Below are 12,564 nucleotides of genomic sequence, written 5' to 3' on the forward strand. Positions count from 1 at the left end.
GACTCAACCCGGCTAAATAAGAGCTTATTCTTTAGAAAAATAAATTCACCTAATTTCAATTGAAAATCTTTCATAGAGAACTAGGTGAGCTACAGTGGCAATTAGTTATTTCAGACTCACTTAAGCTATTCAATCCATAAATAAAAATAAAAAAATAAAATTTTCTATAGAAAAAAAAATTGACAAAATTTTCTATAGAAATAAAATTTTGACAAACTTTTCAATGGGAATAAAATTTTGACAAAATTTTCAATGGAAATAAAATTTTGACAAAATTTTCTATAGAAATAAAATTTTGACAACATTTTCTATAGAAATAAAATTTTAAGAACATTTTCTATAGAAATAAAATTTTGAGAACATTTTTTATAGAAATAGAATTTTGAGAAAATTTTCTATAGAAATACAATTGTAAGAAAATTTTCTATAGAAATAAAATTGAGAAAATTTTCTATAGAAATAAAATTTTGAGAAAATTTTCTATAGAAATAAAATTTTGAGAAAATTTTCTATAGAAATAGAATTTTGAGAAAATTTTCTATAGAAATAAAATTGTGAGAAAATTTTCTATAGAAATAAAATTTTGAGAAAATTTTCTATAGAAATAAAATTTTGAGAAAATTTTCTATAGAAATAAACTTTTGAGAAAATTTTGTATAGAAATAAAATTTTGAGAAAATTTTCTATTGAAATAGAATTTTCAGAAAATTTTCTATAGAAATAAAATTTTGACAAACTTTTCTATAGAAATAGAATTTTGAGAAAATTTTCTATAGAAATAAAATTTTGAGAAAATTTTCTATAGAAATAAAATTTTGAGAAAATTTTCTATAGAAATAAAATTGTGAGAAAATTTGCTATAGAAATAAAATTGAGAAAATTTTCTATAGAAATAAAATTTTGACAAAATTTTCTATAGAAATACAATTTTGACAAAATTTTCTATAGAAAGAACATTTTGAGAAAATTTTCTATAGAAATAAAATTTTGAGAAAATTTTCTATAGAAATAAAATTTTGAGAAAATTTTCTATTGAAATAGAATTTTCAGAAAATTTTCTATGGAAATAAAATTGTGAGAAAATTTTCTATAGAAATAAAATTTTGGGAAAATTTTTTATAGAAATTAAATTTTGCGTAAATTTTCTATAGAAATAATATTTTGAGAAAATTTTCAATGGAAAAACAATTTTTGACAAATTTCTGAGAAAATTTTCTATAGAAATAAAATTTTGAGAAAATTTTCTATAGAAATAAAATTTTGAGAAAATTTTCTATAGAAATAAAATTTTGAGAGAATGTTCTATAGAAATAAAATTGGGAAAATGTTCTATAGAAATAAAATTTTGACAAAATTTTCCATAGAAATAAAATTTTGACAAAATTTTCTATAGAAATAAAATTTTGACAAAATTTTCTATAGAAATATAATTTTAACAAAATTTTCTATAGAATAAAAATTTTGGCAAAATTTTCTATAGAAATAAAATTTTGACAAAATTTTCTACAGAAATACAATTTTGACAAAATGTTTTATTGAAATAAAATTTTGAGAAAATTTTCTATAGAAATAAAATTTTGACAAAATTTTCTATAGAAGTAAAATTTTGACAAAATTTTCTATAGAAATAAAATTTTGACAAAATATTCTATAGAAATACAATTTTGACAAAATTTTCTATAGAAAGAACATTTTGAGAAAATTTTCTATAGAAATAAAATTTTGAGAAAATTTTCTATTGAAATAGAATTTTCAGAAAATTTTCTATGGAAATAAAATTGTGAGAAAATTTTCTATAGAAATAAAATTTTGGGAAAATTTTTTATAGAAATTAAATTTTGCGTAAATTTTCTATAGAAATAATATTTTGAGAAAATTTTCAATGGAAAAAAAATTTTTGACAAATTTCTGAGAAAATTTTCTATAGAAATAAAATTTTGAGAAAATTTTCTATAGAAATAAAATTTTGAGAAAATTTTCTATAGAAATAAAATTTTGAGAAAATGTTCTATAGAAATAAAATTGGGAAAATGTTCTATAGAAATAAAATTTTGACAAAATTTTCCATAGAAATAAAATTTTGACAAAATTTTCTATAGAAATAAAATTTTGACAAAATTTTCTATAGAAATATAATTTTAACAAAATTTTCTATAGAATAAAAATTTTGGCAAAATTTTCTATAGAAATAAAATTTTGACAAAATTTTCTACAGAAATACAATTTTGACAAAATGTTTTATTGAAATAAAATTTTGAGAAAATTTTCTATAGAAATAAAATTTTGACAAAATTTTCTATAGAAGTAAAATTTTGACAAAATTTTCTATAGAAATAAAATTTTGACAAAATATTCTATAGAAATACAATTTTGACAAAATTTTCTATAGAAAGAACATTTTGAGAAAATTTTCTATAGAAATAAAATTTTGAGAAAATTTTCTATTGAAATAGAATTTTCAGAAAATTTTCTATGGAAATAAAATTGTGAGAAAATTTTCTATAGAAATAAAATTTTGGGAAAATTTTTTATAGAAATTAAATTTTGCGTAAATTTTCTATAGAAATAATATTTTGAGAAAATTTTCAATGGAAAAAAAATTTTTGACAAATTTCTGAGAAAATTTTCTATAGAAATAAAATTTTGAGAAAATTTTCTATAGAAATAAAATTTTGAGAAAATTTTCTATAGAAATAAAATTTTGAGAAAATGTTCTATAGAAATAAAATTGGGAAAATGTTCTATAGAAATAAAATTTTGACAAAATTTTCCATAGAAATAAAATTTTGACAAAATTTTCTATAGAAATAAAATTTTGACAAAATTTTCTATAGAAATATAATTTTAACAAAATTTTCTATAGAATAAAAATTTTGGCAAAATTTTCTATAGAAATAAAATTTTGACAAAATTTTCTACAGAAATACAATTTTGACAAAATGTTTTATTGAAATAAAATTTTGAGAAAATTTTCTATAGAAATAAAATTTTGACAAAATTTTCTATAGAAGTAAAATTTTGACAAAATTTTCTATAGAAATAAAATTTTGACAAAATATTCTATAGAAATACAATTTTGACAAAATTTTCTATAGAAAGAACATTTTGAGAAAATTTTCTATAGAAATAAAATTTTGACAAAATTTTCTATAGAAATAAAATTTTGACAAAATTTTCTATAGAAACAAAATTTTGACAAAATTTTCTATAGAAATAAAATTTTGGCAAAATTTTCTATAGAAACAAAATTTTGACAAAATTTTCTATAGAAATAAAATTTTGACAAAATTTTCTATAGAAATAAAATTTTGCGAAAATTTTCTATAGATATAAAATTTTGACAAAATTTTCTATAGAAATCATATTTTGACAAAAATTTTCTATAGAAATAAACTTTTGACAAAATTTTCTATAGAAATAAAACTTTGACAAAATTTTCAATAGAAATAAAATTTTGACAAAATTTTCTTTAGAAATAAAATTTTGACAAAATTTTCTATAGAAATAAAATTTTAACAAAATTTTCTACAGAAATAAAATTTTCACAGCTTTTGTTTAGAAAACTTAATAGTTAAAGAATATTTTTGTAGAAGACCGGTTTCGCCAGGTTAAATTGGGAATGTTCTTTTAGAAAATTAAATGAATTGATATTTTCTAGAAAATCGCCTGCACATAAAAAATATTTGTTGACTTCGATTACGAAATTAATTGATATTAGTGCTATATTAATTAATATTTTTCTCATAAAAAAATTTGCTCCACCACATCCGAATTCAAACCAATACGTAATCTTAAACCAAAGTTTTTATTTTATTTTTATTTGAGGTCAATTGAATTTACTATTTTTGTGTAATGTAATGCAAAAAATTAACAAAAACTCAATATATGTTTATCCATATCGCAATCGTAATTTTATTTTACGTATCAATGTATTAAACTGTGAATAGAAAAATATAAATCAATTATAAAATAAGTTGAAGAAGCAAATGCATCTTACCCATTGATCTCCATACAACCAATTAGAATGCATCAAAAGTAGAATTACTAGTAATAGGAATGTTTTAGAATATATTATCGCAATCATTCTTAAGGCGATTTTAAACTAATTTAAGAGTACGTGTTTCGTAATTTATATAAGTCACGACAGCGAATTCGTTCAAAACAATCAAGTTGGGATGGCAATCACGGTTGCCACAGTTGATAAAGATCTACCAAAAATTTTAGATTTTTTACTACAGTTTGGTCGATTGGTAGAATTCTTGATGTTTTAGCAGATTTTGCAAAATATTCCTCCCCACCTAAGAGGTTACACAAATTTTCCATCGAAACAAAATTTTGACAAAATTTTCTATAGGAATTAAATGTTGACAACATTTTCTCTTGGAATAAAATTTTGACAATATTTTCTCTAAAAATAAAATTTTGACAAAATTTTCTATAGAAATAGATGCACAAAATTTTATATCAAAAATTGCAAAATAAGATTTTTTATTTTGTATTTTTTTTTTTGGTAAAATGTTCTTAAAATTATGGTTGATTATTTTTGGAATAGACATTAATTTATTTTCATATATAACAAATCTCTGTTTTAATACCCTCAAAAGAAACGCCTCCGTACCATATACTCCCAAAAAAATTTCCTTCAAGCACACTGAAAGCAATATTGCAGTTTGGTCAAAGATTTCTGGTTCTTAAAATACGAAAGCGATAAATGTTCGAGTATTTTATAATAAAGGCGAAAATATATCTTTAATAATGAAAGTCAATATAAACCAACGCACTGTGACCGAAAACGCGATTTTGCGGCAAAAGTTAGTTTTTCAAGTTTAAATTATTAATATTTTCTACATAGGGATTACTAATCAACATATGGATACCCAATAAAATAATTTGGAAGTTGTTCTAAGACACAACTTTAAAAGCACATCCAAAAATGTCCACCTAAAGATGTTCTTTATTTTAACTATACAAGAAGTTTTTTAATTCATTTTAATGGCTCGCTTTTTTATACCCACCACCATAGAATGGTGACGGGGTATAATAAGCTTGTTATTCCGTTTGTAACACATCGAAATATCAATTTCCGACTATATAAAGTATATATAATCTTGATCAGGGAGAAATTCTAAGACGATATATTGATAACATGTATGCTTTGGATCTTTATCAAATTAATCCTCTATTTAATGCTCGTGGTAAACTTTTGGATCTGGCTTTTATAACTCAAAACTTAAAATTTCTTGTAGAGCAGTGTGCTCATCCAATCAGTTCTTCTGATAGACATCATGTACCTATGTCTCTCAAAATTGAATTGTACTGTTTTCCTAATACTACTTGTCAAATTGATGATATTTTTAATTATTCCAATGCTAATTTTGATTTAATTAATGAAATTATTAATGCAATTGATTGGTTTCATTTGTTTAGAGATAAGTGTGTTTCAAGTTGCTATACTTTATTTCTTGGGAAATTGAAGGATATCATTAATTTGCATATACCGAGGCTTAAGCGTTGTAATCATAAACTTCCATGGTATACAAATGGTTTGAAAAAGCTAAAAAATCTAAGAAATAAATTCCATAAAATTCATAAATCCACTAATTCTGCTGAAAGTAAAAGGCTTCATGAACACTATTCACGGGAATTTTTATTCTTAAATAAGTTTCTTTATAAACAATACATCTCTGATTATGAAGGCAAAATAAAAAGTAATCCAAAATCGTTCTGGCAATTTATTAAATGTAAGAAAGGACATAGTGATTTTCCTTCTTCAATGCATATGGATGAAGTGTTTGCAGATTCATCGCAATCTCAGGCAAATTTATTTGCTAAATATTTTAGTTCTAATTTTCAGAAATTCGATTTAAATGAGTTGGATTCTAGAATCTTAGAAAATGTTAGCTCTGTTCTAGATATGGGTTTGATCCAGTTCTCACTGGATGATGTTTGGAATTCATTGTTAAATCTTAATGATTCGGTGAGGTCAGACATGGATGGCCTTTCTTCTTTATTTTTGAAGAAATGTGCCTCATCTATTTCTGGACCTCTGCAATATATTTTTAATTTATCTTTAAGAATTGGTTTATTTTTAGATAATTATAAAACTGCGTCTGTTACGCCTGTCTTCAAGTCTGGTTTGAAGGGGGATATTCGTAATTTTAGGCCAATTTCCAAATTGTCTAATATATCTAAAATCTTAGAACATTTAGTTTATGAAAGAATAGTTTCGACAGTACGGCATCATATCTCAGATGTTCAACATGGGTTTGTAAAGAATCGCTCGACAGTTTCAAATTTATTAGTATTTACTAATTTCTGTTTAAATAGTCTAGAAAAGGGGAACCAAGTTGACACTATATACTTGGATTTCTGCAAAGCTTTTGATAAAGTTTCACATAATATTTTGCTTGCAAAGCTTTACAAAATTGGTTTCCACTCGAGTTTACTGCAGTGGTTACGGTCATATTTAAATATGAGAAAATGTTTTGTTTATGTGGATGGTTCAATATCGGAACCCTATATTGCTACGTCTGGAGTTCCCCAAGGTAGTATTCTTGGTCCTTTGTTATTTATATTATTCCTTAATGATGTTATATTTTGTTGCCATTTTGCTAACTGTTTGATTTATGCAGATGACATTAAGATATTTGCAAATATTAAGTCCTTATCTGATGTATTCTTGCTACAATCTGATTTGGATAGAATATTCTCGTGGTGTGAATTGAATTTATTGCCTTTGAATGTGTCTAAATGCGTATATCTATCCTACTCGAGAAGAATTAATGACCTGAATTCTTCGTATTTTATAAATAATCAGGAGCTGCTAAAGGTTGATCATATTCGTGATTTGGGGGTAGTCTTTGATGCTAAATTTTCCTTCAAATTGCATATAGATTATATAATGCCAAAGGCTTATTCGATGTTGGCATTTGTTAAACGGAATTCTAAGGAATTCGTAGATCCATATACAAGAAAAATACTATACACTAGCTTTGTGAGATCTAGGCTGGAATATGCTGCTATTGTTTGGAATCCCATATATACTGTCCATTGCAGAAAAAGTTTATAAAGTTTGCATTATTGTCTGTGCCTTTTACTGATCCTTTGCCTTCATATGAAGCTAGGTGTAGGCTAATTCATTTGGATTCTCTTCAATCGCGTAGATTAAAGTTTTCAGTTTTGTTTATTTATAAAATAATTAATGGATTTATAGATTGTCCGTCTCTTTTAGAGTTGATTGGTTTTAATGTACCAATACATTGTTTGCGAAAGCATGATTATTTTGCAATTCCTGCTCATAGAACAAACTATGGATCTTCGGAACCAATTTTAAGATCTCTTAAAGAATTTAATAATTTAAATAATAACTTTGATTTAGATTTTTCAATTTCCCTAAATAGTTTTAATTCTATTTTAGACTTAATTTATTTTAAGAATTGCTAGTCTGTAAGGAATGTATTCCATAGACTGAATAAATAAATAAATAAATAGATATAAGCATGTCCGTCTGTCTGTCTGTTGTAATCACGCTACAACCTTCAATAATGACGCTATCGTCCTGAAATTTGGCAAATTTCGAAGATGGGCTATATCGGTCCAAGTTTTGATATAGTCCCTATATAAACCGACCTCCCGATTTGGGGTCTTGGGCTTATAAAAACTGTTGTTTCTATCCAATTTGCCTGAAATTGGAAATATGGAGGTATTTTAGGACCATCAAAAAGTGTACCGAAAATGATGCCTATCGGTCCATGTTTTGGTATAGCCCCCATATGGACCGATCTCCCGATTTTACTTTTTGGGCTTCTATAATCCGTAGTTTTTATCTCATTTGCCTGAAATTTGAAATCTAGAGGTATTCTAGGACCATAAAACGTGTGTCGAAAATTGTGAGTACCGGCCCTCCGATTTGGGGTCGAGATTCTAGAACTACAATGAAATGTGCTGAATACTGTGTGTATCTTTCCATGTTTTGGTATAGCACACATTACACCGAACTCCCGATTTAACTCCTAGGGTTTCTAGAATCCGTAGTTTTTGTACTACTGTATATACTTGTTCATATTTTTAATTGGTAATGAAAATTCTTTTTCGAGCTTGAGCTTGAAAAAATAAAAATCTCAAGCTCGAAAAAATATAGAATCTTAATTTAAAAATAAAGATTGAAATATATACATTTTATAGGTAATTTTAACTATTTTTATTTCAAATAGGTTAAAAATAGTGTAAGAAATAATATAATGGTACAAATTATTTAAATCTTGTCGAAAAAATGCTAAGCCCATTCTTGAAAAATTGCGAATTTTTGAAAATATTTGGCATCATACGTTAAGGGGGGTATTAAGTTCGAGTTTAGCCTCTAAATTCGTCATCTTTTCACGAATACTTTTCTTTAAAACTCCATTTTAAGGAATACAAACTTTATAAAAATTTGCTTTGGGCTATTCCCCATCAAGTTATAATGAAATCTGAAATAAAAATGTATAATTTTATAGCTTTTTTTACTGATTTAGTTTTCACGTTAGTGAAAAAATTACGATTTTAGCTGCTAAACTCGAGCTTAATACCCACCTTTACAGGCAAGTATTATAATGTCTCAAAACCCATAAAATATTATAAAAATTAATTATTTGGCATAATATCAAAAAATTGTTCAATTCACATCTAAAACACTGAATTCGGATCACACCTTAAGAATTGAAGCAAAGTCTGTGCTATTGAAATGATGGACATCAAACCTGTGACAAGCCCATCTTAAATTCATCGCTTCTGCGCCAATTTGGCACCACTTCCGGATCCAAAAAGGACATTTTCAATATTTTTTGACAACGCTGTTTTGCTGGGATAGAGGTCGAAATTCTTTGATACAGAGTCTTTTTCGTTATCCAAAAGTCGATCAAATTTTCAATGAAGTTCTTAGAGTTAGTCGACTTCAAAATGGGTATTTTGAGATGAAGGAGAATTTTGTTGGCTTTAATAATTGTAAAACATTCTTCAAAATAAATGAAATCGTCTTTGGATTTTTTTTTTTTTTAATTTCTGAATCTTGACTACAAAGCTCAAAAGCTTAAAATATAGGAGTTTTTTCCAACACTTTATTTTATAGACTTCCTTTACTTGAAACCTAGTTGTAATTTTTACTTGAAGTGGAGCCTGAAATTCGAAATTTAAGTTGACGTTAAGACGCTTTTAAAGTACTTCAATAACATATGAAGAAACATGCGTAAGAAGCGAATAATTTCAATTTTGTATCCTACACAGAAAAAATATCACCAAAATATTCCCAATTAAAGAGTTGATTGAAGCTGAAAACTTTTTCAATTAAAAAGTTAATTGATACTATTAACCTTTTAATCAAACTAGAAACATTAAGTCAATTAAGTTAATGATTGACATTTTTAAATTTTCAATTAAAAAATTAATTGATACAATTAACTTTTTAATCAAACTCGGAAGAGTAAGACACTTAATTCTGGATATTCTTTTTAAGTTCTAATTAAAAGAAATTGGAACTATGAATTCTTAAATCAAACTAAAAATTATTAAAAATAGTTATAGAAACTCATTGAAATATACTATAGCGATTAAATATAGTTACGTTTTTAATTAAAAAATTAATTGAATTTTGCAATCAACATCAATTAAAACTTTAATTTAATCAATTAAAAAATTAAATGAAATTTGATATTGAAATCAATTAATTTTTTAATCAAGAAATTTTTTGATACCCAATTAAATCTGTAATTGATACTGTCATTTTCATGATTGAAGACATTTCAATTAAAAAATTAATTGGATCAATTAATTTCGTGATTGAATCAGAAAAAAAAAAATTTTTTGTGTATTGTCAATAATCCCAAATTCAAATATAAAATAAAATTGTCTTAAATGTATCCTTACTACAATTTGTCGCTTCTTTAGCTCGAATTCAATACCAAACTCATTTGGGCAAAAACAAAATCTTTTTGTAGTGTATAAAAAAACGACTTCATCAAATCACATGAAAAGTTTTTCTATAGAAAACACTTATTCAGCATAGCTGAGTTGAAGATTTTCCTTAGACAATTGTGCAGAACTGAATTCAGCCAAACTGAATGGAATTTATCTGCAGGAAACCTAAATTTAGCACAACTGAATAAAATAATGTTGGATTTGATTTTCTGAATATAAACAAAATTAGGTGTGGCTGATCCAGCACATACAAACTTATTTTATACAGAAATAAATTTGAGCTAAATCCACGCTAAATTGAAAATTACACTAGAGGAAATAAAATTCAGCCAGTCTGTATTTAAAATTCCTTACAGTAAATTGACATCAAAAAAATTGGATTGATTCAACAATTTCTTTAGATAATTGTACAGAACTGTATTCAGCCGACCTGGATTTTTTTCAAAAACAAAATTAATTGAATTGAAGTTTCCTATAGGAAACTGCCTTCAATTGGGATCTGAATTCAGACAGAACACCCAAAAAAAAGTGAACCCACCGTGGAAGAAAATGTAGGTTTAGTTTAGAAAATTGTAACTAAAATAGTTTTCTAATTGAAACATGTAACAAATAAGATAATAATATTTGTCAAATTGAAGGAAATTTATTAAAAATAATTAATTTTTTTCTCTTGTTTAAGAAAATTTCATATGTTGAAAGAAAAAATTGGATTTAATTGTTAAAATGTCTAGCGCTGTACGAAGTTCAAGACAGGTACAATTTTAGTAAAATTTATTCATTTGAGAGACTTATGAACTCAATTTTAGCAAACTTCTGTCATGTGAGGAAAATATGAACTAAATTATTTTTTAGTAAAATTGTGCACTATATTTGTATACAACTTCTTTTTCTTATTTTTAGTTCACGTCATTAAAGTTAGCAAAAAATTATTCAAATAAGGAACATTGTGCAAAATTTAACTAAAATCAACTAATCTTTAGTTCATGAAGATTAGTTGATTTTAGTTAAGTTCATAAAATTCAGTTGGCATTAGAGCAAGGCCGTATTCAGGGGGGGGGGGTGAGGGGGATCAAACCCCCCCCGAAATGAATGAATATTTTTATATAAATAAATATATATTTTTAGCTGCATAGAAAAATTTTATCGAAGATGTTGAAGAGAAGCTGGAGGTTTTATTTTGAAAAACGCTTACCTATAAAACTTCCCAGCAAAAAAAGCGTCGCCAAAAAAGTAATGAAAATGTTCTTTTTAGATCCGGAAGTGGTGCAAAATTGACGCAGAATCGATGAATTTAACATGGGCTTGTCATAGGACGGAAGTCCTCCATTTCAACAGCCGTTGCACTGAATTTGCATCACTTCTTTAGGTGTGATCCGAATTCAATGTTTTGGATGTACATTTAAAAATTCTGTGATATTTTGTCAAATAAATAATTTTTATAATTTTTAATGGATTCTAACGCTTGTCGGAAATGTTTGACCTCAAAAATTTTCAAAAATTCACAATTTTATCAGATTGGATTTACCATTTTTTTCGACAAAATTTAAATGATTTGTACCATTTTATGAATTCTTACTCTGTTTTTAACCTAATTGAAACAAAAAAGTTAAAATTACCCATTAAAAGTATGAAAAAACCAAGATATAAAAAATTGAATTAAATGGACTTCCTGGGTAGTTAAAATAAAGAACATTATTGGGAGTGCATCTTCTGGAAGTGCTTTTAAAGTTGTGCCTTTGGAAGAACTTCCAAATTTTTTTGCTGGGTTGCACAAGTCACAGAATATTAGTTGAAAAGCCCGTCAAACGACGGTCGAAAAAAAAAACAACTTGTTTTTGTTCTCGCACCACAAATTTCATTTTTGGAAAATGCATTTCTGCTTTTTATGTGCGTTTGTTGTTCTTTTTGTGAACATGACTTACTATGTTTGGCCATAGCAACAACAACGAAACAGCCAAACACACAGGTGTAAATGAAATGGCGCAAAACCTGCGAAAAGAACCTGCATAATTCAGCGATGGAAGCAATAAAGAGATATTTCCAAACGTGCGCATTCTTTTAAAAATTTTGGTCACTTTGCCAGTTACTCAGGGATGGAAAATACAATTTTTAAGAAAGTACAAAAATTGTATTTTTTGAGCGGAAAGGTTTATTTTACTAAATTTCAATAAAAATTTCACTGGAAAATTATTGTCAAGAGACTGAATTTTAAAGAAAATAAAATTTTGACAAAATTTTCTACATAAATAAAATTTTGCAAAAATGTTCTATAGAAAAAAAATTTTGCAAAATTTTTTCTATAGAAATAAAATTTTGCAAAAATTTCCTATAGAAATAAAATTTTTACAAAATTTTCAATTGAAATAAAATTTTGACAAAATTTTCTATAAAAATAAAATTTTGCAAAAATTCTATATAGAAATAAAATTTTGACATTTTCTACTGAAATAAAAAATCGATTGACTATGTCTTTTACAAAATCGAGATTTTCTTCCCACATGAACATGTCTGTTTTGCCATATTTGTAAAAGACTATTGGCAAATAAGGTTGATAAAGACTTTCTCAAAATATTAAAATATTTTGTCAAAGCTATTGTACCATAAATCTGATAT

At 25.4% G+C, this 12,564-nt stretch overlaps 1 protein-coding gene and 1 long non-coding RNA gene across 2 annotated transcripts in view; both read right to left on the reverse strand.

Annotated features, from left to right (window-relative positions):
• The window catches only part of stg (string), a 704,947-nt gene that overhangs the window by 504,879 nt on the left and 187,504 nt on the right, over positions 1–12,564 (reverse strand). The gene's annotated exons all lie outside the window — the stretch shown is intronic.
• LOC142219729 (uncharacterized) lies at positions 3,787–4,085 on the reverse strand. Its single transcript, XR_012717723.1, has 2 exons — positions 3,998–4,085; positions 3,787–3,937 (listed from the first exon to the last, which is right to left on the reverse strand). It is a non-coding gene; the product is annotated as an uncharacterized LOC142219729 (long non-coding RNA).

This window comes from Haematobia irritans, chromosome 1 (genome assembly GCF_050003625.1).
Source record: "Haematobia irritans isolate KBUSLIRL chromosome 1, ASM5000362v1, whole genome shotgun sequence".
Classification (NCBI taxonomy): domain Eukaryota; kingdom Metazoa; phylum Arthropoda; class Insecta; order Diptera; family Muscidae; genus Haematobia; species Haematobia irritans.